At 41.0% G+C, this 25,831-nt stretch overlaps 1 protein-coding gene across 12 annotated transcripts in view; it reads left to right on the top strand.

The window, feature by feature from the left end:
* Positions 1-25,831, top strand: part of ESRRG (estrogen related receptor gamma) — a 624,049-nt gene that overhangs the window by 144,240 nt on the left and 453,978 nt on the right. The window contains exon 1 of one of the 12 annotated variants that reach the window (XM_032317735.1): positions 18,312-20,166. The exons of the other annotated variants lie outside the window; for them this stretch is intronic. The gene's annotated coding sequence lies outside the window, so the exon portion shown is untranslated. Of the gene's footprint in view, positions 1-18,311; positions 20,167-25,831 lie in introns of those variants that run through there. 12 annotated transcript variants of the gene reach the window in all.

Genomic DNA, 25,831 nt, shown 5'->3' with positions numbered 1-25,831 from the left:
TTAGGGTGGCTGTCAGATCACATGGGTAAAGGAGAAGAGACCCAGCCCATGTGCACCTGCTTGCTGTGGCCTTCAGCTCCTGGAGTGGTTCACCCCTGTAAGCATGCAGCAGATCAGCTCCAGGCATGTGTTCCTCAGGAAGGAAAGGGTGGGGAGGAGAGAACAGTAAAGGTAAGAGACCTTGAGCTCCTTCTTCAAGAAGCCAAAAAGCCCAGAGTTTTCATGTCCTCACTTGATACACACACACATAATTTCTTACTCGTTACAACATAGCTGTATGTTCTGGGGGCCCATTGGGGTATGTGCATAGAGACGGCTCTTCCTGCCCTGTCATTGAAGAGACGCATTCAGAAGCATGGCGCACGGCACTGGGAACCAGAGACACAGGGTTGGCCATGGGGTTAAGAATGTGGATAGAGATTAAAGATAGATAATGCCTGTGACTTTGCAGAGTTAGGACTCAGTGTCTGGGAGATTGTTCTAGACTCTGGTAGGATTAGTGTAGCACATTTGCATAGATGATATTTTATTCTCTGGCTAAAAAGCGTGAGATCTGGATTTTAATACAGAGTTTGGCACTGACTCTATTTAGGCTGGGAACCAGCAAACTTGTTATGTGAAGACCAGACAGTAAATAGGTTCCTTTTTCTCTTCAGCTGTGCCATTACAATACAAAAAAGGCTTTAGGCAGTAAGTAAAGTAATGAGTATGGCTGTGTCCCAATAAAACTTTATTTAAAAAACAGATGGGAATGTGGGAGTCAGACGTGGCCTGGCGACAGTTTGCTAACCCTTGTTTTAGGTAAGAGGCTTGACATCTCCGTGTCTCGTTTCCCCATTCATCCCATTGGTAAATCATTCTCACCCAACAACTTAGGAGGTTGCAAGTGCCTGGCATCATAAAGAACTCACAGATGAAGGAAGGCTGGGTAGAGAGTCAACACACTTAGTCTCTTGGAGGGCCAGACATCAGTTGGCTGTGGGACCTTGGCCTCGTACTTACTCCCCAATTTTAAGGAACTTTTTAGCTCCAACATTCTGCATAGAAGGGTTTGAGAAAGTGCTCTCCAAGCAGGAAGTACAATTAAGACTGTAAGTATAATTAGAAATTTCACAAAGCAGTCCCTTCATTTCTTAGGTTAAAAACAGAAGGACAGGTCCTCACTGGAAAATTAGTTTGTGTACTCTCCAATTTGTAAGGGTTTTCCTCCCAGTATCACTGGGTTGCGTTAAAACTTGACTGCCAAGAGCTTGGCAGATAAGGTCGGATGCCTTTGGAGAAGGCAGAGGAAATGTGCTAGTCTAGAAGTTTACAAAGAACATTTCGCTTAAAATTCTTTCAAGCCAGTAATGGATCAGGTATCATTTCTTCAAACAATACAAGAATCAGACATAAGAGAAAAGGAAATGACATTCTACTGCCTTGAATCCTTTTAAGAATATAAATGTAACAATTCTGAGCATAGTATAAGGAGAAGATAATTTTATCTTTGCTCTGGGTACTCCGTACTCTGGAGTCCACTGTGATTAAACTAACAGAGGGGTGGGGAAGCTCCGGGTTCACCTACTTCCCCTCCAGGGCATTCGATTTAAAGCCGGACACAGAATGGAATATGCCTAAACACACTCTTTCTCTCTCCTTCCTTATGAAAGTCTTAAGAGTCATAAGGAGGAAGGACAGATTCATTTGAGTACAAACCCCTGTTTAAGCGCAAAACAAAACACAATCCTCATTATTGAAGAGTAATAAAAATGAGTCTAAGTGGCAGTTAGGTTCCTACAAATAAAAATTGCTACCACTGCCGCTGTTGCCTGTCGTTGTGAAATGAAGAGATGAATGCTACCTTTGTTCAATGAGCCCATAATTAAGAGGTGTTTAACATGGAAGGCTATTGCTTTAAAAAGATATTGCCAAGTAAATGTCAGACCAATGGAGACACCGGGTTATGAAGGTTACACCTGCCAGAGGTAAACTGAATCCAATAGCCAGTGGCACAGACATGGCTTAGAGATTCACCCAATAGCTAAACATTTGAGCCTTATGGAGGAGCGTCTTCTTTTCATTCTTTTGAAATTGTTTTTTGTTGAACCTGGGTGTGCTAGAATAGATGGGGGAAGGAGGTACTATGTGTGTTATATACACACGCGTGTGTGCACACACTTTTAAGAACATTTTCTCCGTTGACATGCTAGATTATACTCATACAGCTTCAAGTGAGTATTAATTTAGAATTATAAAAGTGATTGATATTTTGCATATTTATACATCTTCCATGCCTAACAATTTCTTCATACTTTCTGTGTTAACACAGGCAATTTTGTTGGATAGACTTTTCCAAGGAAGTTGATTTGGATCTTTCTATTAGTTGATGTTAGATAGACTGCAAAACATGCCCTAGGAGAATTGCAGAGCTAATGAACTTATAGATAGTGGTTGCAGCTATCATGGACAGTAGCCCTTTTTGCAGTCTTTGTCATAAGGTAAGACAATTTGATGCTGCGCTTTTTGGTAGGAGGGGTTGGGGAGATCTGTCCCAGGTATCTGCTCTTGGACATAGAATTATGTAAAGTACTCAGCAAGTAGTGGGCGCTCCACAAGTTGTGGTTCTTTTGCATGGGTGTACAAGATGTTCTGGTTCTTTCGTCAGTGGTCTGTTTCTTTAATCTGAGGATGGCTCTTTGCAGTCGAAGAGATTGGATCTCAGACCTCTGTGTCTCTAGTACCTCCCCTCAAGGCTTAAAAGTAGAGCAGCAGAATACTAGAAAGAACTGAAGTGAATACTCCCGAAACTCCAGAAAACTGAAGTGGCTGCCTCCTTTGATGAGCACTGAGTAATCTCGGAGTGTTTGGGCATTACTCACTTCTCTGACTAGATAGAGCTCAAGGCGGAATAAAGGAAGGAGCCTCTAATACCGTCCACCGAATTAACAAGACAATTACATGTTCTATACTTTCTGGTTTACTTGCTTTGGGCTACTGGCTTTATCAAAAATGAACAGAATCTGCTTCTTTCTCTCTCCCCCCTTTCCATATCTGTCCTGGAACTGACCAGATTGTTTTATTAAAAAGGTGGTAAAAGATAGGACGTTGAAAGAAGACATGAAGTAGAATACTGATCGTTCCTTGGTTGATAAAGCAATCTGATCTCATTTCTGAGTCCCCAGTTAATGTTTGTTTTTATTAAAAATGTCTGTAAAGGTAGCTGTTCCAAGTATATTATCCAAGATAATGACATTAACTACCTTGCTGCAGAATCAATAGGAGTAACAAAAATATACATCTGCTGATTAAGAACGACACAAAACGAACAGTTAACTAAGACAGATAGCCTAGACAGTTTAAGCAAACATCATATGATGTTTAAATTCTATCTGCAGTTCCAATGGGGGGGACATTTAGAAATTACTTTTGAAAGCATTTGTATTTGTAGCCTGCTGAGATAATTCTGGGGGGAAAAAAAAAGAAGAAGAAAAAGAAAAAGAAAGAAAGAAAGGACAACCCAGAAACTGTCTTCCCTGTGCTCCAAGGGAAGAGAAGAAGGGAACAAGTTGGGGGGGGGGGGGGCAGGTGGGAAGAGAAAGAAACTTGTATACTTCATCCAGGGAAAGGAATTGAAAATGCTAATTCTGTGCCCACAGACTAAAACTTTGAAGGACAGGTCCTTGTCATTGGACTCCTCGAGAAACAGCAGAGCAGAAATAAAAATAGATCATTGACCAAAAATATCCCTTTCCAACTGAGAAGTTTTAAAGTGCTGCTGTCCATTTTTCTGTTTAAAAAATTATAAACCAGCCTTTTTATTCTTTACCTTGAGAACTTTGGAGACTAATGTATGTGTGGTTTAGGAATAGAAACACTATGATTCTCAGTTGAAGAAATGTTGAGATTTTTTAGTGCTCTTTTTTTCCCCTTCGGAAAATGAATTATCTGCAAGGGTCAAGTTCAGGTTATCGTCACATCAGGCATTTCAGAGGCTCAAGGCAGTTAGCAGTTTTTTTGGAAAGAGGAACATCGTTGGAAATTACCTACTTTTTTCTTTTAAATAAACAGAAATGTTAATGACCACGATTGCAATTACGATAATCGTTTCTTTCCACTTGAGCTCTAAGCACAGGAATTACAGGCGTTTGTGACTGAGTTCAGCTCTGTCCCCAGCCGGGTGGGGACACTTACGGTAACATGGGTTTGAGCAGTGCCCGACCACGTACTCCGTTAAGCACGAGGTGTCGATGTAACTCGTTCGTGGATGTTGTCAGAATGCAGGGCTAGGTTTGGACTCCATTCATGCCTTCTTCATTTCCTTTCTTCTTTGACATACGTGTATGAATCCAGCACTCTCCTGGGCACACAACAGTGAATAAAGGAGACAGAAACTCGGCCCACTTTGAGCTTACATCTAGGATGGGAGTAAACAAAGAAGGCAATATGTCAGACAGTAGGAAAAACCAGACGGAGGGAAGGAGGGTGGAGACGTACTTTTCACTAGAGTGGTCAGAGAGGACTCCACGGAGATGACATTTGCGAAAACACCCGAAAAAGGTGCGGGGGGAGTTATGTGGCTGGTGGGGAGGGATGCTCCCAGGGAGTGGGAAGAGCAGCGACAAGCATCCTGAGGAAAGGAAGTGCGTGATACGGGCAAGGAAAGCGAGGTCAGCATTGGGGCTGGAGGAGAGTATGCCAGGGAGAGACCAGTAAGGGGTGATGACAGGGAGGAAAGAGGGTAAGGGCCACGTGACTGGGGTTGTTGAAGTCATTGACAAGGCTCTGACTGGAGCTCGGAGTAAGATGAAGCCTTTTTTGGCGGGAGTGGGGGGAATTTTGATGAGAGGAGTGACATGATTTCACTTAGTAAAGGATCATTCTAGCAGCTATGTAAGGTATAGACTGGGGAGAGGCAGGGCAGAAGGACAGAAACCCACCGGGGGATGCCTGCATGGATCTAGGGAACAGGCCGTCGCTTGGACCCTCAGGGTACACGTGGAGGTGGGGAGAAGTGATAGGGTCTCTGGATATACTTTGAGGAGGTGCCACACGATTTGGTGGTTTGGATGTGGGGGAAGAGAGGAGTGAAATCTTGGAACTGCATACAGGCTCTCATCCTGCAACCTTGAAAACCCGAGAGAGTTGCCCGGTCTCCTGTCAGGGATAACAACAAAAACAAAGATGTGCACTTTGCTGTACTTTAAAAATTGGAAAGCTTTTCTTTACATTATTTTGTTGACCTTAGGCAGTAGGTATTAACTCATCATTCAAACTAAGGAACAGATGCCCAGTGATATTAAATACTCTGGGCAAGTCGATACAGCCCGTCAGCGGCAGAACAGATACGTCAACTCATACTCCAGGCAGAATTGGCGTCATAAAGATAATCGTCCTTATTAAGTGCTGGGGACCATAGCTTCTGGGGTTCCAGCATTTCAGTTACCCGAAGAGTCCTTTGAGGAGCTAAGTCAATGCAAAACATCTCAAATACTGTTGTTAGAAATTCTTATGGTAGGTGAACATGTATTATTCTCTTTTTGTCTACAAAGACAGAGGTTCTGACTTACGGTAAAGTATATCTGGCCGTGAACTTGGTGTTCTTTATTTTTCTGGTAACTCACAATTGATTTACCTAGTTTGGGACACTGCACTCTCATGTACAGAGTCTTATAAACACCACTAGCAGTTATCTGTGGTTTAGAAAGGCTTTCTGAATTATCCGTAGAAATACAGCAAGACCCATTGGCCTAACCAATGATTAAAAATATGACTTTGACCACTGAGAGTTAGAATGCTAACCAGCTGACATAGTTACCATCAATATGTGAGTGGAGGCAACGACTGGCATTGTTTTAGCATATCAAATGCTTTCTTAGTTGAGAAAGGCAAAAGGCCACACTTCTTGGTCTGATGAGTGGATTCAGGGCTGATGAGCAAGTTGGACTGTCTATTAATGGAAAATATTATAAATAGGGGGAAAAAGCCCTACCCATTCAGTTCATCAGAGGTAATAATATCTAAACACCTTAACCTCAAAATCATTAGTCTTGAATATCTCAATCAATATGGATTCTCTCAAAAGTCAATTTGCCGCTACAAATATGATTGTTTAATAATTCACAAGTTGTGGGCCTGCAGGCTAGAAAAGGTGAGTGTAGCTGAAGGAAAAGAGGTAATCTCCACCTCAGATAAGATTTCAATTAAAAGAAGAGAACATCTATGAAATAGAGTTTAATGTTAGACGTGACAGTCGTGTGCGTGCGTGTGTGTGTGTGTGTGTGTCTGTGTTTATTGAGCTGTCTGTCTTTCTAGGGAGAATACCCGTTTAGTTCAGTTTCATTGTTCACTTTCAGATCAGAGCTATTTAGCTATTTTCCTGAAGTATCATAAATATTTTATTAAAATAAACTGTAGCAAATTTCGGTTTTACTTACTAGATTAAAAACAATAATTTTAAATAGCTAATGACTGGTGCCAAATCACACAGACATTTTTCTCTGCAGTATTGGAGAGAAAGGACATATGAATCTTATAAGGCAATCTTATAAGGCATTTTGGTAACTGTTTCATGGCTTTTGTTTTTTTAATACCCGAGAAGGTGATATTGTTTTGTTAATTTTGCCTTTGGAGTAGCCTGATGTCATCAGTTTGGATCCCGCAGATTCCCAGTCCTTATAATTCTTTCAAACATGTCACTTTCGTGATAAATCTGTTCACTGAAAAGATGTTTTTAAGGCCAGCTTCAGGAGAGCTCTCCCTTATCCTGCAGTTACACGATGTGGACATCCCAATTACTAATGGTTCTTACAGGTCGCGCTTTGATTCTCTTCACTCTATTCTCCATCAAGAATCTTTTGGCTCAAGAATCTCTTTAAGCTGTTATGAGGAGAGATCATTTTTTTTTTTTTTTTACATTTTTTTTTTCTTCAAACAGCAGTTTTTGCAGCCACGGACTAAAATGTTCCTTCTATATTATTTTACAGTGGAATAGATAACTATTGGAATGGGGGTTGAGGGGGTCACTGCTATACACCCAGGAGAATGTCCTGTCACCTGAATGACTTGGTCCTGCCCCCACCCTGGGCCACACCCCCATGTAGGGCTGGGTGACCTTTCTGTCTATTTGCATAATCTTCCTTCCTTGGATTTATTCTCCATGCCTGGGTCAAAAAATGGGGCTCATTAATAAACATTTATTGAGCACCAACAGGGTATTATGTTCCAAATATATTCCCTTCCCTGTAGGCTTGGAATCTACAATTTTGGCTCCCAGCAGTCACCTCTGCCCTGATTTTGAGAAGAGTAAGTTATCTAAGCAATTGAAAGGACATTCAAATATTTGTGAACTTCAAAGGGAGATAGTCCTTCATCTAAAATGTCCTTTTGGATGGTTAAAATATCTAAATATTCTACATGTCTAGGAAAGTCCAGTGAACTGTGAGTTTCTGGGATGCAGATAACCCTGATAAGGTTAAAAATATTAACACTCATAGATAATAATTAGGTTATCAAGTTAAAAGCATCTGTTCAGTTAGGTATGAGGACAATATAGAGAGAGGGAGGGAGAAAAGAGCCTCATAAAAATTAAAGAACATTGTCAAGGTCATTGGCATATAATTTTTAAAGTCATTTGGGCTAGGTGCTGTTCCGCTAAAAATTCGATCAGTAGGCAAAGTTGAAGAAGACACTGTGTTGTTAGGATGTGTGAAGCTTTTTACTGAAGCATGATAAATAATTGAAAATGCCTTTAGCAAATTCGCGTTTTAATGGGAAAATACTTTGTCATGCAGTTTTTCAATTAGTATTCACTAATTCAAATTGGTTTATCATTTAGCCAACTGCACATTAGATTTTTAGTGATGCATTTTCTCCTCTTCATTTTTATTTGTGGATTTTTCCAGTTGATAGTAAAACTTTCAGTGGCTTCACTGACGTTTCTGCAAGTGGTTCTTGGCACTTTTCTGCTTCTTGCAACACCTGAAGGAGTAAATTAAGCAAATCACCATCAGTGGCTCCATTGAACCCGATTTTGGTGAAGGGTTATGGAATGGGAGCTGTTTGAATTAGAATCTGGGGTAGGGAAAGGGATGCATTTTAATCTGAAATAAAGAAGGTGTTGCTACTTTTATGTGCCCGTTCCCTCAGATTCAGAGGAATTCATCTATTTCAGTTTTGAAAGGCATTCTGCATCTCAGATTTAACATTCTTCTTTGCAAATTTCTCTGTGAGGGCTGAGAACCTGAAATGCGCTCCCTAAACAGCAGGCAGGCAGTCATTTAAGTATTTCTTAAGCATTGAAGGTGAACTCATCATTAAGCCAGTCCAGGGGCTGCCATCAATAGAAACATAAAAGAGATTCTCAAATTTTCTTTTATTATTATTATTTTTTTACAATTTGGGGTAAGAAAAGGCTAACCAAAAATCAAGTTTCTTGGCCCCGTAAGGGACTTCGACATTGATTTATTTGTTATTCAATGAATACCTCCACAAATGCTTTCCTGCTGTCAGATTTCATGTTTCAATATTGTCCCTTTTCCCCATTAGAGTAGAAGTTCTATGAGGACAGGGAACTTCATGGCTTTGCCTTATTCCTTGAGCTTAGAGCAACAACTGGCACTTAGTAGAAATTCCATTATCTGTTTGTTAAATGAATGCATGAGTGAGTGATTGAGTAGATGATTAAATATGTACTTACGGGAGATTTCTCAACAAACTGACAAGTCATCTGAAACCTGAACATTCCACAGGCGTGAGCCTAAGAAGAGTGACAAGTAGAAGTAGGAGAACATGTCTTGCAGAAGAACAAGTGGGTGACCGGAACATTTAGTAGTGAATGAATTTCACAATGAAATACTCAGGAGCTAATCTAACAAAATGGTACCAGATCTCTATGAGGAAAATTACGGGACTCTGGTAAAAAGAAATTGAAGAACTAAGTAAATGGAGAGCTATCTCTTGTTCATTCCAGGGACCCCAGGAAGATGCTTAAATGAGGAATCCAGTGGTAGAATGTTGAGCAGGGTGTGGGGATGGGAGGAGAGTCCCTTGGGGACTTCACTGTGTAGCTAAGTCCCAGGCAAGCCTGCGCCAGCTGAAGACATCCATCTTCCCAGGTGTGTGTGTGGCGGAAAGGGGGTGGGGGGGGGGGAGTGTCCTGTTTCTCTTCTCTGATGCAGTGTCCCTGGTTTCTATTTACAAGAGGGCTGTGATGAAGTAGAGCTGGTGCCCAAGGCTTTGGGAACAGTGAAGAGGAGGGAGTGGACTTGGTAGGGAGGGCGAATCCTGACTTCGTTCACAGTACCAGAATTACCATCCAGGAACACCTGGGCAGCTATCTGGTGCACTGTTTGAAGCAAAATTAATGGAAACAATTAGTCCTTTGGGGAGACTTTGTACTCCGCTCATCCCTTATGATGAGATTTCTATGAAAAGGCGCAGGTCAGGGATGACAGAAATGCAGGGATGTGCCTAGCATTTTTAAAAAAGATTTTATTTATTTAACACAGAGAGAAAGGCAGCGAGAGAGGGAACAACCAGCAGGGGGAGTGGGAGAGGGAGAAACAGGCTTCTGCTGAGCAGGAAGCCTGATGCCCTGGGATCATGACGGGAGCCAAGGGCAGACGCTTAACCTACTGAGCCACCCAAGTGCCCCGGGATGTTCCTAACATTTACTGGACACAGGCAAGAATGCATTTGGAGCCTCACATTACTGCAATTGTTCGAAAGCTACAAATCAACCTAACAAAGAAATAAAATGTCTTGTGTACTTTGGTGATACACTGTCACGGATCCTTTTACTTAAAATGTGATACTGGCCATACCAGTATCATCTTGGAGCTCATTAGAAATACAGACTTTAAGGACTTACCTCGGATTTACTTGAGTCACAATCTACATTTTAACAAGACCTCCACGTACTTGGTTAGCACACCCAGCTTTGAGAAACACTGTACAGTCCTCAGACTTCTTGGAATGATGCCCTAGAACATGGTAACATGACAAGACCTATCTCTCAACCTCCATCTCCTATCCTGACTTCTTTCTCTTTCCACCCCTAGCTCTTTCCAGTCTCTGAGTGCCTCATGCACACATGAATGTATACCCCCCTCTACGCATTCATACCCGTTGAGAGAGCTACTCTTTGGCTTCCCTTCGAGACTAGGAATATACCATTGGTTAGACAGTCGGCCACTGGGAGGATGGATTCAGACCTGAACCCCTCAGGCTTAGGATCATAGGGCTAGAGAATTCCAGGGTTCCAGGACTTAGAGGGTCTAGAGGTTGGACATAGACTCTAGGTGGGCATATCCCCATGACCTTGTAGATTTCTTGTGCAATGGAAAAGGGCCCAACCAGAGAAGGGCCTGCTCAAGTGTCTGGCCCTTGTCTAAGGGTAACATTGGACAAATGTACCTTTTTCTCTGGGTATGGGATTATTGTGGTGATGGCATCCAAACCAGAGTGTCTTCAACCAAATCAGGTAACAAGTAGATAGAAGCGTGCCCCAGAAAATTCGTCTACACATTAAAAACATTGAGCTGTTGAAAGGCATCCAGGATCACCAAACACCCTAGGGGCTGACAACTCTAACTGAGACCTGACTATTCTGTTATTCAGGAGGAAAGGTATGCTGTGAGGGAGTTAGGAGATTGACTCCTGCTACAGTGAATCTGAGGAGATGTGTGTGTGTGTATGGGGGGGACATCTATGACTTCTCAGGTGCATGATATTTGATGTGTCCATAATAAACATGGCTTGCATGTTCACGACTAGTCTAAAGGTAGCTCCCTAAAAGATATGCTCTACCCTCTTTCAAAATCTGACTCTCCATCAAATGGAATTTCCTTTAAAAAAATGTAATGAAATGTGATTAGTGCAAATGTCTGTGAAATTTATTGTACTATTAAAATCCTATTGGGTCTTTGTTTATGAAATGTATTTTTCTGTATTTGAGGTTTAGGGAGGCTTGATAATGAGGCTTTGAAGATTCATGGCCTCTTTTCTATGGCTTAATTTAGGCTCTATATCAAATATGTAAAATAACCTTATATCTTCCCACCACCTCTGTGGATCATACATTTTGTTATTATTTCCCTGCCAGAGTTTTTTTTTTTTTTCTTCTCTTCTCCTTTTATAAATACAGAACTACTAATAGTGGGCACATTTTTAATGCAGAGAGGCGTTATCTAGAGCGGAGAGGAGTAAGTGTGGATGATGAGTTGTCCTTCCAGGTGTGCCCGGACACGTGGCGGTTTGCATTCAGTGTCAGCTCCTACCCTCACCCCTCTCTGCAACTCATTCATTCTGTTTTAGGAAGTCTATGTCTCATGATGTACTGCCAGGCCCCAAACTCTCGGTGGCCCCAGCATTCAGTTTCTCGGGGGACAAATGACTTGCTCATCAGAGTTGCCATTGGCATACAAAAATGGACACGGATGGTCCACTCCGCGAGGAGATAAGGGTGCTGGCGGCACACCTGTGACTTAAGGAGCCACCAATGGTTTTGGATCCTCTTCCATTTCATCAAAAAGCATTAAGGCCATTCCTGTCTCTTCCATAAGCAATCCTTAGGTCCTGTGATTTTCTTTTTTCTTAACCTACCTTGCACCAGTGACTTTACATTGCTCTAAGGAGGAAGACCAAAATCTTACACATGGCCTCAAAGTCCCTGTATGGTCTGGCATTACCCACCTCTCTTACCTCATCTCACCCCTCTTCTCCACACCGTGCACCTGTCCGGGCTGCCTTCTTTTAGATCGTTGGACTCAACAAACTCGCTTCTGCCACAGGACCTTTGTACCTGCTGTCGTCTTCGCTTAGAAATCTCCAGTCTTTGCCTGGCTAATACCTACTGTTTCCTCAAATACCTGGCTCTGTCGTCTCATCATACTGGTCAAATCCCTTTATTGCACACTTTCAAAGCACTTATTTTCAATAATGTGGCTTTGAGGAATGTCTGCCCTTCCACTGGTCTGAAACTCCTCAAGGGCAAAGTCTGTGCCTGCTCTAGCTTTTCCTCTGTCTTCCCAGTACTTTCCTTATAACCCTGTACAAAGTGGGTGCATATTGTCCCTTGTGGGAAGAATCAGAGAGCATTGCAATTTTCCTCTTCCCGGAGTTTTTCTAAAGACTGCCCCACATGTTTAATATTTGCCACTGCTTTATCAAATTACTTTTTATAGGTTGGTGACTCATTTAAAAACGATTCATTTTGGAATAATGGAGGGGCTAGACAGGTGTTCGTTCAACTTTCACAAGAGAGAGCCAGTAAATAGAACTATATGGCTTGATACTACTAGGGTCCCAGAAAATACAACAGAAGGCTGTCTTTAGAAGATGAAACTAGGGGGGGCATCTGGGTGGCTCAGTGGGTTAAAGCCTCTGCCTTCAGCTCAGGTCATGATCCCAGGGTCCTGGAATCGAGCCCCACATCAGGCTCTTTGCTCAGCAGGGAGCTTGCTTCCCCCCTCTCTCTGCCTGCCTCTCTGCCTGCTTGTGATCTCTCTCTCTCTCTCTCTCTGTCACATAAATAAAATCTTTAAAAAGACACTATTAAAAAAAAAAAGACAGATCTGGCTGTGGAATTTTATTAACTTTGAGTCCAATTTTTATCCTGGGTAGCACCAGAAAGTGTCACATATTCTATCCCTCTACCTGTAGGCAAGATTGTTTTAATTCCTTCAGGTGATGATTTTTTTTACCTCAAAAGGCGGCTCTGCTCCCTGCCTTACCACCAGTGCCATGGTCAGGATACTTTTCCTGCTTCCTAATACCAAGTCCTCTTGCTATAATCTAATAAGCCTGTTCTCTTTGTCCTTCCCTCAGGGAGAATCTGTTTGGACAATTATTCTTTACCTAGATGAATCACATCGATACAGTGCCTTACACTGTACAGAGTGCTTTAAGTACGTCATCTCATTGAATTTTTGAATGACTCAAGGATCTGAGTGTTATTCCCCCCGCCTCAGAACAGCCCAGAGAGATGACAGAACTTACGCAGAGTCAATCACTCGGATATGACGCAGATGGACAGATGGGTCTTGAACCCAGGTGTTTGCCTTTCACAACCCCAAATTGTTTTCCTGATATCAGGAGCCGCCCTCAGTAGGCAAGAAGAGTGATAGTCTGCCTGGTTCTTCTCTGGCTTATGACCATCATGTCATATTAATGTACATTTTCTCAGTTGCCATTTTCCACAGCTGCCTCGCTGTCCCTGTTCTTTTCTCAGCTATATGGTTTCCATGTGTCATATTAACTACATGGTCCTGAAAGACAGTGTCTTTAAAAAAAACAACAACAACAACAAAAATTAAACTGTGGAATGATTAGATGTCAAGGACTCCTTCCATGCAAACTTACATTCATGTATTCTGCTGTGTCCCTGGCTTTGTTGTTTAACCCCAGGATTTGTTAGCCTAACGGTGACTTTTATAAGTTAGCATAAAAAAGGAGGTCCCTGCTTGTGGGAACCCAAGATCTAACGTATGAGGTGCCAGAGGCGGGGCTTTACAGATTGAATATCTAGGCTGACGTGTTCATTTATATCCCTCTGTCTGTCATGCCTTCATGTGGGAGCATGTTTTTAGACATTCACAGACAAGGGAGTTTTAAGCCCTTGGGTCTGCTAAGCCCTGTCTTCTTAGAATGAAAACAAGAGAGGAAATCAGAAAAAGTCGAAGTCTTACCCAGAAGGAAGCCAGTCAGGTTGAACTAAGCAGGTCTCCAACATTTGGTGGGACGTGGATGGCAGTGGGACCTCCCATCACAGTCACCAGCCTGGTGACCCCAAGCGGAGCGCGAGGGCTACTCCCCAACATCCTTCAGCTGCTTCCTTCCCCCTCTCTAGTTGTAGCCATTCCTTTGGGTTTATTCCATAGTGTAGAGCTAGAACAAAACTTAAAACATGAACTAAGGAGAACAAAGAACTGCCAATTTTTCTTTATTTGGATTGTATACATGAGGCCAAGTTGGACTCTTACTTCAGAATCATTAACAGATGAATTAGGGAAAAGAATTGCAATACTGATCTTATAAGAAGAGCCATACTAGGTGATTCTTTTAAAATGAATAATCTGTAGTAAAGATTATGTCACAATTTATTTTGTGTGTATAAGTGTGTGTGTGTGTGTGTGTGTGTGTGTGTGTGTTTCTCTTTTAGCCAAATGGATTTCAATAGCAATTACTGAAGGTTCAATGACCTTCTGGTTCAATTGAATTAAAAAACTTAAATGAAGTTTTACTAGTATCAGTCTTTGCTGTCATACAGGTAATTGAGAACATGATGTATGTTACAACAATGCCACCTATAGTTGGTATCCTTTGTTTAAACCAGGTAAAATTGTGCATAAGCTGCAACAGAAAACAGCCTGAAATGAAAGTCTACTCATCGACAGTGTTTATGGAGCACCTGTTTCTCAAAACACTAGGAAAAAATAGACAAAGAAACAGTAGGGTACTCAAATAGTGACGACTTCAGGGAAGATGGGACCATGCTTAAAAAAGAAATCCTTAATTAGAAATAGATTTTATGTGTTGTAAACATTGTCTAAGAATTGTGGCTTGTCCGTTTACTTTCTTAATGGTATCCTTTGATGAAAAAATTTTCATACATTTAGTTAGATAGGATTTACCATTCTTTTCTTTTATGATTAGCCCTTTGTTGTGAAAAATAATGTTCTTCTTCCCAACTGAAGGTCATAAAGATAGTCTCTTATGTTGTCGTCTTAAAGCTTCAGACGTTTGCTTTTCACAGTTTAGAATCCATCTGGAATTTGCTGCTGTGTATAGTCTAAGGTAGAATTTCTTTTAGCGAGAATCCGTGATCTCGGTGCCATTTACGGAAATAGTCCATTCTTTCCCCACAGATCTGCAGCTTACTTTTGATAGATACCAAATTACCATCTAGCGTGGTCCTGTTTCTAAACTCTCTGGTTCCATTGATCAATTTGTCTACCCCCTTGTATAAATATCGTACTGTGTGTGTTTTTTTTTAAGATTTTTAAAATTTATTTGAGAGAGAGAGAGAATGCCTGAGCAAGCATGAGTCAGGGGAAGGGCAGAGGGAGAGGGAGAAGCAAGGGAGCCAGACATGGGGCTCGATCCCAAGACCCCAGGATTATGACCTGAGCCCAAGGCAGCTGTTTAACTGACTAAACCACCCAGCTGCCCCATAAATATCACACGGTCTTATACTAATTTTACAATATGTCCTTATGTCTACAGGTGTCAGCAGAAGGATGGACAGATAACGATAAGTTCGGTATGTTCATGAAATGGAATATGATAGAGCAGTGAAATCAGTGAACCACACTTAGGTATCAACATAGATCCATCATAGAAGCACAACATTTAATGAGAAAACAAACAAACAAACAAAAAACAACCAGGCAGGAGTGCCTGGGTGGCGCCGTCTATTACAAGTCTGCCTTGGACTGAGGTCACGATCCCAGGGTCCTAGAATCTGAGTCTGAAGTCAGGCTCCCTGATCAGCAGGGAGTCTGCTTCTCCCTCTGCTTCTGCCCCTCCCCCTGCTTATGCTCTCTCTTATTCACTCTCTCTCTAGAATAAATAAATAAATGAAACATTAAAAAAAAAAAAACGGACTACATGCAGCATGCTACTATCTTGAAAGGTCACATAGAAATAAATCTAAGCAACACATTATTTAGGGATACATCTTGTAGTAAGATTTCTAAAAGAACAAAGGAACGATATGTACACGATTCAAGATAGCATTTTCTTCCGGTGAGGAATGAAGCCGAATGTGGTAGAGGAGGGGTCCATGATAGCTTTCACAGTCTTGGCAATGCTCTTTACTCAAGGATGGGAGATTCGTGAGAGTTCATTAGATTATTAAGTTTCATAATATACATGTGCGATACATAAATTCTTTTTATATTAACTATTACAAAAATAAAATGTAAAGACTAAAAATATGTATGTTGTGATAATTTTATAAAAGCATATGGATATTAAATTTTTAAAATCTCTAAGGGACTAGAATTTTCTTTTTATATTCTAGAGTTCTTTCTTTAATGGTTTATTTCTAATTCAAATTAAATCGTTACACACATATGTATAGTTACATACATATATATTATCTAGGCAAACTGATATAATATAATCCAGTTTAAATCCTGGCCCTGGAACTGACTAGCTGTGTAAATTTAACCAGTTCCTTAAACACCCTCAGCCTCCATGTCCTAATCTGTAAAAAGGGAGTGATCTCTCATGGGGTTCTTGTGAGGATTAGTAGTTTCTAGCACATGGGAGGCACTCAGTAAAATTAATTAATTTATCTATTATTATTACTTTATTATGGTTCTTAGTATATGGCTGGACACTCAGTAAAATTAGTTTATTATATTATTACTTTAATAGACTCTCTGTATATGTGTGTACATGTATGTGTATAAATATAAATATAAATGATTTTTCAGAGTGCCTGGGTGCCTCAGTCAGTTAAGCATTCGACTCTTGATCTCAGCTCCAATATTGATCTCAGGGTCATGAGTTCAAGCCCGGTGTTGGGCTCCATGCTAGCCATGGAGCCTACTTTAAAAATATATATATATATATATATTTTTTTTCTATATATTACATATAGATATATATTATTTTAATTTTTTCATTTTGTTCTAAAAAAGTCTGGTTCATGTGTTTACTTAGCCTCATTCTGAACAAAAAAGAAACTTATCATGGATTTTAGCTTTGTGTTTGGAAGTATAGTGACAAGGGAATTTTTTTCCTTTTAAATAGATATATTGGCACATTTTGAAGAGAAATACTATATAGTTGAAGACTACAATTTCATGTGTTTCAGTTTGCAAACAGTCTAGGCAAGAAGTCTCCTCAATACTTTTAGAGAGTAAGAAATTTGTTTTAGAGTCTGGGGATATGGTAGCAAACAAGATGTTTGTGCAATGAATGGGTATACGGAGGCAAACAAAGATTCCTGTTCTCATCGAGTTTATATTATCGTAGAGGGAGATAAGCAGTAGGCAATAGAAAGAAGGAGGGGGAGAAAGAGAGAGGGGATGGAATAAAGGATGGAAGAAGCAAAGTAGTTAAAGAAATAAGTTTAACAATAATCAAATCTTAATGCTAAGTATTAGGAAAAAGATGAAATGTGTAAGGGGAATAGAGAATGCTGAAGATGTGGTTGCTATTTCGTGCAGAACATTCCACAAGGCAGTACACGAAGTAAGTAAACAGGCAGAACTGAGTTACAAGGTAACCCGGTGGGAGTTGGTGGAAGTACAAGGAGGAACCCCAAGGGGTGCCTGGGTGGCTCAGTGGGTTAAAGCCTCTGCCTTCAGCTCAGGTCATGATCCCAGGGTCCTGGGATCGAGCCCCACATCGGGCTCTCTGCTCAGCAGGGAGCCTGCTTCCCTTCCTCTCTCTGCCTGCCTCTCTGCCTACTTATGATCTCTGTCTGTCAAATAAATAAATAAAATCTTTAAAAAAAAAAAAAGAGTCAAGGATGTTTCTCAAGTTTTTGATCTGAGCAACCAGAAGATAGAAAATTTTGTAGGAGATTTAGTGGAAGGGTAGAGTTCATCAAGAGTTATTTTGGAAATCTTAATTTTGAGATGCAGAGTACACATCCAAATGAGGTGTCCTGAGTTGGAAGACGGAGAAGTCAGTCTGGAGTTCAGGGGAGACATCCTGGCTAGATTATAAATTGGGAATTTATCAGCATGTATGTGGAGGCTCGCTGTGACCCCCTAGGGGGTGAGTGCAGAAGATGAACTTGGTTTCCTGAACAGTTAGAGGACGGAGCAGTGAGGAATAATCAACAGACGAGACTGGGGAGGAGAACAAAAGGAAAGCGGTATGTCTAAAGTTCAGCAAAGAAGGGTAAGAATCTAGTTGAACTTTTTCCACTTCTAGCTTCTTTGGCACAAGTTTTATCCATTGCTCGATACCTTTGACATCCCGGTGATAACAGTGCTTTTCATAATCTATCTTTATAATCTGGAGATCTTTACCACCATTAGGATTAAAAGTCTAATTTTTTTAAAAGACCCTATTTATTCATTTGAGAGAGAGAGACACACACACAGCCAGATAGGGAACCCAAGCAGAGGGAGTGGGAGAGGGAGAAGCAGGCTCCCCGCTGAGCAGGGAGGGCGACATGGCACTCGATCCCAGGACCCTGGGATCATGAACTGAACTGAAGGCAGATGCTCAACAACAAAGCCACCCCGGTGCCCCAAAAGTGTAATTTTAAGATGACAGCAGAATATCAGGGTTTCATTGTTTTTATTTATTTGTTGTTGTTGTTGTTTTTCCAATTTGTTTAAAATTTGGCTTTGTTTATTCCTTGATTGAAAGAAAACATTTGGCAGCTGGTTGGTTGACACAGGAATGACACAGGAATTGTTCACACCACCCTCTGTTTGGTTTCAGAAGTTGACGATTTCTTTGGAAAGACATGGCCACTTCTGTGGTCTGTACGTACACTGTCAATTATGTGACAGGCCGGCTTCTACGCACACAATGCTTTTATTTCCAGTGAAGCACCACAGGGCAGGCCGTACCTTTTGAAGGCATTTTAGGAGACTCACATTTAAGTTAAAACCAACTCCATATGCTGTTGCCAATGCAAATAATTCCAGTGAGGTGACAATCAGATGAACAGCTAAGTTCACACATGCTGAGGCAGGATCACTACGGAGATGTCATAACTTTCTCCTCTGCCTGTCAGCTGGCAAGCACCTTCATTGAGGAAACAGCACATATATTAACATGAGCTGTATCCATTTATATATGACATACTTGATATTCTGAAGCATTCATTGTATATACATTCAGAGCCCGATTAGATAATCAGAGCATTGTTCAAACGGTGGGACACTCAGGCCATGATGATGGACTCATTTTAGAATCCCCTATTTCCATACGCCTTGATCAAGTAATTAGGAACTTTTAAGTGAATTATATTGAAAATTGCCCAGTACATTCTGCTCTTGTTTTCTTAGAACAGGCCAAGATTCATCATGTTAAATTAAGCATCAAGAAAGAGGAATAACAATGGTCTTTCCAGAGAATGGAATGGAGCAACCTGAACTGGGTTTTGATGTCTTCAGGGCAGGAATAGGGATTTCTTGTTGAGTGTCTTCACAGAACATTTCTGAAAATGGCCACTTGCAATGTCTGATGCTTCTTCAATGGAGAGGGGCTGTGGTCATGTCTTTAAAAAAAAGTTATTATACTGAATTATTACTTATGACATTTTTTTATCCATGCAGCCTTGCAATTAAAAAAAAAAGAAAAACAATGATGGAACTCATATTAACAAGTCCATTATGTCATAATTTTAGAAAAATGTCCAGAGATAGATGTTATGATGCAACCTTACTCATAAGCTAAAGAACCAAGATGACAGTTAATTGATGTTGAGAGATAATTTCTCTTCCCTTCAGCAATTAAAATACAGAGTTGAGCATGAGTCTGCAGAGAATCCTAAGTCTTAACAGTAAAATTTAGTGTCTGAGGCATTTTTCATAAGCTTTTCAGTGTTTTCCTTCCTCCTCGTCTTAGGATTTTCTTTTCATTGCCCCCCAAATCGATCCCTCATTAGCAATGGCCCATGTGTTATCGGTTTTAGTATTTACAACTGTATCTGTAAAAAGGGCTTGGGGTTATTCATTTCTCTAAGCATTTTAAAAATGAGACTTGAAAGAATAGTTGAACTACATTTGATATTATTTTAAAATAATTTTGGCATTCCTCCGCCAGAGCCTGTGCTCGTACAGCTCTTTGATTTATGATGATCTCACGTCCTTTCAGAGACAACATTATTATGTCACTGAACCGGAAGTGCTGAGGTCACAAGTACCCGTGAAGTAATTATGGGCCTGGAAGACCATGCTCCGTTCAAAGGCAAGCAAGCAGGGCTGAGCGAGAGGCTGAGGGACTCAGGGCAGAGGGGAAAGGAGAGAAGAAAGGAGCAAAGCAAATCCTAATATGTGCTCAGGGGCGTGAGCAGACATTTTACCCTCAGCATTTTCATACTATGCTTTGGGAAATGAAAAAAAAAAAAAATAATGAAGAAAAAAAAAAAAGCCAGTGAGCCTTTAAAACTTCGCTGTCTGGCGTTACTGAGAGAGGCTTTGGGAAACAGAGGGGTTACATAAATGAGAGCAGGTGCGGTCGTGCAGAGGTAACCATTCAGCATATGTAAGTGCAGTTGGAAAATCATTGTCTTGCAGAGAATACTCGAAATTGGTCCCTAATGGCCTTGGGTTTTGTCATATGGTCTTGATTATAAGGCTAAAATTGCATTGCCATGCCTTTAGTGTGAACGAGATGGATGGATAATTATTACGTGCGCTGAATACCTTTCTGCAAGGAGGAACCAGGACATCCCCGGCCACTGGAGCCTCATTCCGCCCGGCTGTCAGAAAAGCTCGGAGCGGGCAATTCCTCACTCTGTTTGTGTGTGGGAGAAATGGAAATGTGCCCCTCTGGTTGGGTGTGTTCACTCCCACGCACATACACATACGCAGACCGTGGACAAACCAGAGTGGCCCCCCGTGTGGGGGATGGCGAGTCGGTGTTCACAGAAGCAGTGGGCATGAGGGGCACAAAAATGGAACTGTGAGCTCTGTAGAAGATTGATGGCTCTCAGTGGCGTCCACCTGCTAGGAGCGGACACCAGAGCCATGCTGGGAGAGATCTAGGGCTCGGGTCAAAATGCTGCAGGAAGTTTCAAATGATTGGCAATAGGCGTTGCCAAGCCAATGAGAAATATTTGTAAAGGAGAAAGGTTTCTAGAGACACTAAAAGGAAAAAAAAAAAGTCTTCTCTTCCCCTTCATTACTATGTACTTTTTAAACCAATTTTGCTATTTCGCAAGCTCTGGACTCCTCTCAGAAGGTGGGTTTAATGACAGTGAACTTGAATTCCAGCGGCTGTTGCTGCTGAGAATAAATCGTCTGGCTGTTTGATAGTTGCTACCCTCACCCTGTCTGGTGAGGACATCAGGAGAAGGCACCGTGGGGAATCAAGGTAAACCCAGTGCTCTGTCCGGAGTGGGTAAGAAAGATTCAGGACTGCACTGAGATCTCTGGCGGTGACTACACGACCCATTCATCATGGGAGTGTTTATTATGAATCCTGGCCTTGAAGGCCGTGGCTTCCCCTTTCTGTGCGGCCCTTTGCAAAATATGGGCAATTAGCTACGAGGGCCACTGCCTCGTCCACACTGAGCCTTGAACTTTGGGGCCAAAACACCGAGGGGAGAAACAAATCACAGTCTGCCGAACAGCTCCTGCAAAGTCTCATGTGAGAGCAGACACGGGTTTGAGAGAACAAGGTGCTGAGTGCAAAATCAGCATTTGGAAGATTTCTGCTTGTGGTATGGGATTTGCCGCTCAAAGCACAGGCTGTGTATATCCAGAGGGGTCCCGTGAGTCACTTGATGAGCTAACTGGTCAATCACCCAGCTGTTTTGCTGTTAATACTTTGATTGCTTTTGATGCAGCATTTATATTGTTAGGTAAGAAGTAGCCAAAACCTGAAGGAGGGATGTTTCTTTGTAAATGAAAGAAGAGGGTGGAAAGGAAAAAGAAAACTGTGGAACCTCTCTCTCTACGTATACACACATGCAAAACCAGTATATGGTGCAGAACACACGTGTGTCTATACATAGTGTCTATATGTTACTCTACAAAATTATTTAATGGAAAGCATTGAAGAACCTATAATAATTATTTTAGCACATTTAATACAAGCTTTCCTTTCCATATATATATATATATATATATATATATAGTGACACATGGCTTCATTATACCCATTATTATGCTACACCACATGGTAATTAAATGTGGGATTCTAGGGCAATACAAGATGAGAGTTACACTATTTTGGTGCTGTTTTTAGCTTTCATTTCTATTGAAAACTACTAAATTAGGAGCATTTTTTTGATTCCTGATTTAGCTCTTTTAATAAGAAGCAGAAGCTAAAAACAGCCCAACCAAGCAGTTGAAGTCTTATCACAAGCCAGTAAGATCAATAGCTAAAAAAAGTATGAAAAGTTTTTGAGTGACAGCTTAAAAATGGAAAATTTAAATATATATCACTGCCTTCTGCTCCATTGTGTAATGCATAAAGCCCACTTTGGCAGTATGTTTTTAAGCAGTCAAAAAAGTGATTTATTATTATCACTAGATTTGTGTTTATGTTCTGTGCTGTAAACCATGCTTAGAGCAATATATCTGTATTAAGGCATTAATACTAGGAGTGCTACCTAAGCTTAACATTTCTAATACTGTTCAAAGTAGAGTTTATTGGGCTATAAATAGTAACATCAGTATTGACACTTGCTGCATCATCTCAGTGCTTGATAATGGGGTTCGATGCTAAATGACCATGCTGCTGACAGTATATAAAACATCAATAGTGACTACTGCTGTTATTTCATGGCTACTGCTGGTGTTCCTACTTTCCTTCCGTCTGCAGATCAGGAGATCTCTGCGGCCGAGACCTTGCTAGATTTTCCCCGTGTTTGCTAGAGGGAGATAGATGATTGGAGGAAATCGAGTCTTGGTTTTAAACATTCTTGTTTCCTAGGACCCCTGATGTTATGTCATAAATACAAATAAATAATCATGGTTCACAGGAGTGGAAGGGTAGTTAAGAAGTCAAGAGTCGAGTTTGGCATAACCTATACTGACATGGGGTCTTTTTCTTGATACGAAGCTGACAGTGGTTCAGTCATTCATTGGACAAGTTTCAGTGGAGGGTTGACTACTCCCTTTGTCCGTTCGGGCTGCTATAACAGAATACCATAAACTAGGTGGTTTCTAAATAACAGAAATTGACTTCTTAAAGTTTCGGAGGCTGGGGATTCCAAGATCATGGCTCCAGGAGAACAGATATCTGGTGTGGTCTCCTTCCTATGAAAGCTGTCTTTTCCTTGTATCCTCACATAGCACAAGGGACAAGGGGTCTCTCTTGGGCCCATATGCTAAGAGCACTAATCCCACTGTGAGTGGGGTTCACCCCCATGACCGAATCACCTCGCAAAGTCCCCACCTCCAAACCACCGTGACCTTGTGCATCATAATTCAGCACAAGAATTGGGCTTGTGGGCACAAATATTCAGTCTGTAACAATTGTAACAATGGCCACTGGTTCCACGGACAAGCATATGTACTAAGTTTTGATTTCTTTTGTTGATAATCAAGATACTATTTCAAGTCTGTTTGAGTCCTACCAGATACACGCTCCTTTATTAACAGCTATAAACAATGGAACCGCTCTTTCTTAAAAGTTGCCTTCAGGAGTCATAATAGTCACATAAATCATGAATATGCTAATTTATCAAGGTGCTTTAACTTTACTTTGTAAAGGCTAATGACATATGTCGAATTAAGCTTGGAGTTCATTATGGTTGGAAGAGAAGAGCCCTATCTAGTAATTCATTTCTTCATTCATTCACCATACTTTCATGGAGCACCTGCTGTGTGCTAGAAACTGCGTGGCCTTCTGGAGAATTATGAATAAATGGGGCACATCCCTGATCCTAAAGACATAGTCAAATGATAGCCCATTTTGCTGAGTTAATCCATAGGAATTACGAAAAAGTTTTTTTTTGTTTGTTTGGTTTTTTTTTTACTCCCAAACTCATAAAAGAGGTGAATTAAATGCATGGAATGGTAATGATCAAGCATATTTTTGTTAGCTTGTAATTTCTTGCTAGTTGGTCATAGAATATGATAGAGGCAAGCTCTTCGAGATGCTAAGATACTCGTGTACTGCCTTTCTTACCTCAGATACCTTATCTCTTGGAGCAGACTGGATGGCGACAAGAAAGCTATTGGTTTGGGTAACCCATAAAGGACAGACAGCTTATGATGTAAGATATTAATGCCAGGTATGCCAACCATGCTCATCATTATTGATCTTATTAAAAATGAACTTAAGCAATCATTGGCTACCTTCTTCCCATTGAAAGAAGGTAAATGCCAGAGTAGATGGCAAGCTAGGAGAGGGGACCTTCCCATCCGGAAAACTCATCTTTTCAAAGCTGTGCAAGATTGTGCCTTAAGGCAACCTTTTATTCTCCCTTAAGGAAACTTCAGGATTATTTGACTGACTTTGCAGTAAATAAAGCCACATCGTTTGGGTGGGGGCAGATAGTGACTTTGAGGTTAATGGACAGGAAACAAAGCCTGGGGGAGTCACCACGAAACTTGTCTTTCTCTTTTTTCATCCACATTCAGGAGGGAGCAGGAGGTGGGTGTGGCTGGTCAAAACAGCACTGTTCCAGAAGCCAGTAGGAAACCGGAAGCATTAAATTCTCCAGGGTCAGGGTGAGGAAGGTGTTGGGAAGGCAGAATGCTCAGTTCTTTTCTAGTTGGTTCACTGACAGCTTTCGGAAAAGCCTTGAGTCCGTGGTAGATACCTTTCTCCTCCCAAGTCTGGCAGAGTTCCATAAAGAACTCAAAGCACATTAAGCATATGTTATTGTTTCTTGGGCCCTAAATACAGCCTTGTAAAAGTGCACCGAGTGATGGCAGAGTGGAGGCTAGCAGCCCGGGGACCTGTGAAATCTAGTGCTTTCTCATTGATTCCTCATTGCCTCCTTTATTCGTTGAAATATTCAGTTTTGGTCTAAAAAGCAGCTAAAAACCTTATGCAGAGAGCTTGTAAACAAACACCCACTTGAACCATCTGGTCTTGTAACACATACAAGTGATTAAGCTTCAGAGCTATGATTGTTAAATTTTTAAAAACACAACAATCCCAAACACCCCCAAATAGACTCCTTATACCAGTTTATAGGGAGGAAAACACGGGATGCTTTCTACAGTAAATAATATGGAGAGATTAAATAATCTTTTGATTTCCCTACTCCTCCCCCTTTCTTTCTTCATTGTTGAGTGTTATGGAATGAGAAAGTCTTAAGATACAAACATGTAGACTAAAAATACATTTATAATTCCACCATACTGAGTCTACTTGATCAACAACTTAGGATAGTTGCTTATCTTTACCTTCATGATTATTTTTGCCCTTGCTAAAGAAACGTGTGCTAGAATGTATGCGTGTGTGTGTGCACGCAAGGGGAGTGTCTTTGTTCCTTCTAGAATATATTAAGCAATCCAGGCTATTTGCAAATAATGAATTCATACTTTTTGTCCATAATGACTGAAGAAAGTCAGGTCAGGGGGAAATTAAATATGTTAAGAGCTCTCATTTTAATTGTATAATATCGATACTGTCTTTAGAGTTAATTTCCTTGACAAGTTGTAGGGCCTATGGATTGGATTCTTCATATATTTCTAACATGGAAATGATTCTAAACTGCAACATTTCATTTAGGTGACATTACGGAAGTGAAAAAGAATTAGCTGCACACTCTACCACAAGCATGTGGAAGTAACACAGCTTTCTAGTGGATGACTGTTGAAAGGAGTAACGCAGAGAACCAAAAACACTCATGTGAAATAAAAGCTCTAAGTGAGAAATTAATAACATATTAGGCCTCCCTTTCTATCTTCTCAGTGTTGACCAGCCCTCCTCTGTAGATGTAGCTGATTTATTCTATCAGCCGGAAGGAGGAAAGACAATAGTTGAAAGAAGAGAAAGAGGGGCCTGGGTGGCTCAGTGGGTTAAAGCCTCTGCCGTCGGCTCAGGTCATGATCCCAGGGTCCTGGGATCGAGCCCCACATCGGGCTCTCCGCTCAACAGGGAGCCTGCTTCCTCCTCTCTCTCTGCCTGCCTCTCTGCCTACTTGTGATCCCTGTCAAATAAAAAAAAAATTTAAAAAAAACACTTAAAAAAAAAAAAAAGAAAGAAAGAAAAGAAGAGAAAGAGTGTTCAGTCATGGTAA

The sequence above is a fragment of the Mustela erminea genome, chromosome 17 (genome assembly GCF_009829155.1).
Source record: "Mustela erminea isolate mMusErm1 chromosome 17, mMusErm1.Pri, whole genome shotgun sequence".
Taxonomy (NCBI): Eukaryota; Metazoa; Chordata; class Mammalia; order Carnivora; family Mustelidae; genus Mustela; species Mustela erminea.
The sequence above is the reverse complement of the archived record's forward strand: the minus strand, read 5'-3'. Positions and strand labels throughout refer to the sequence as shown.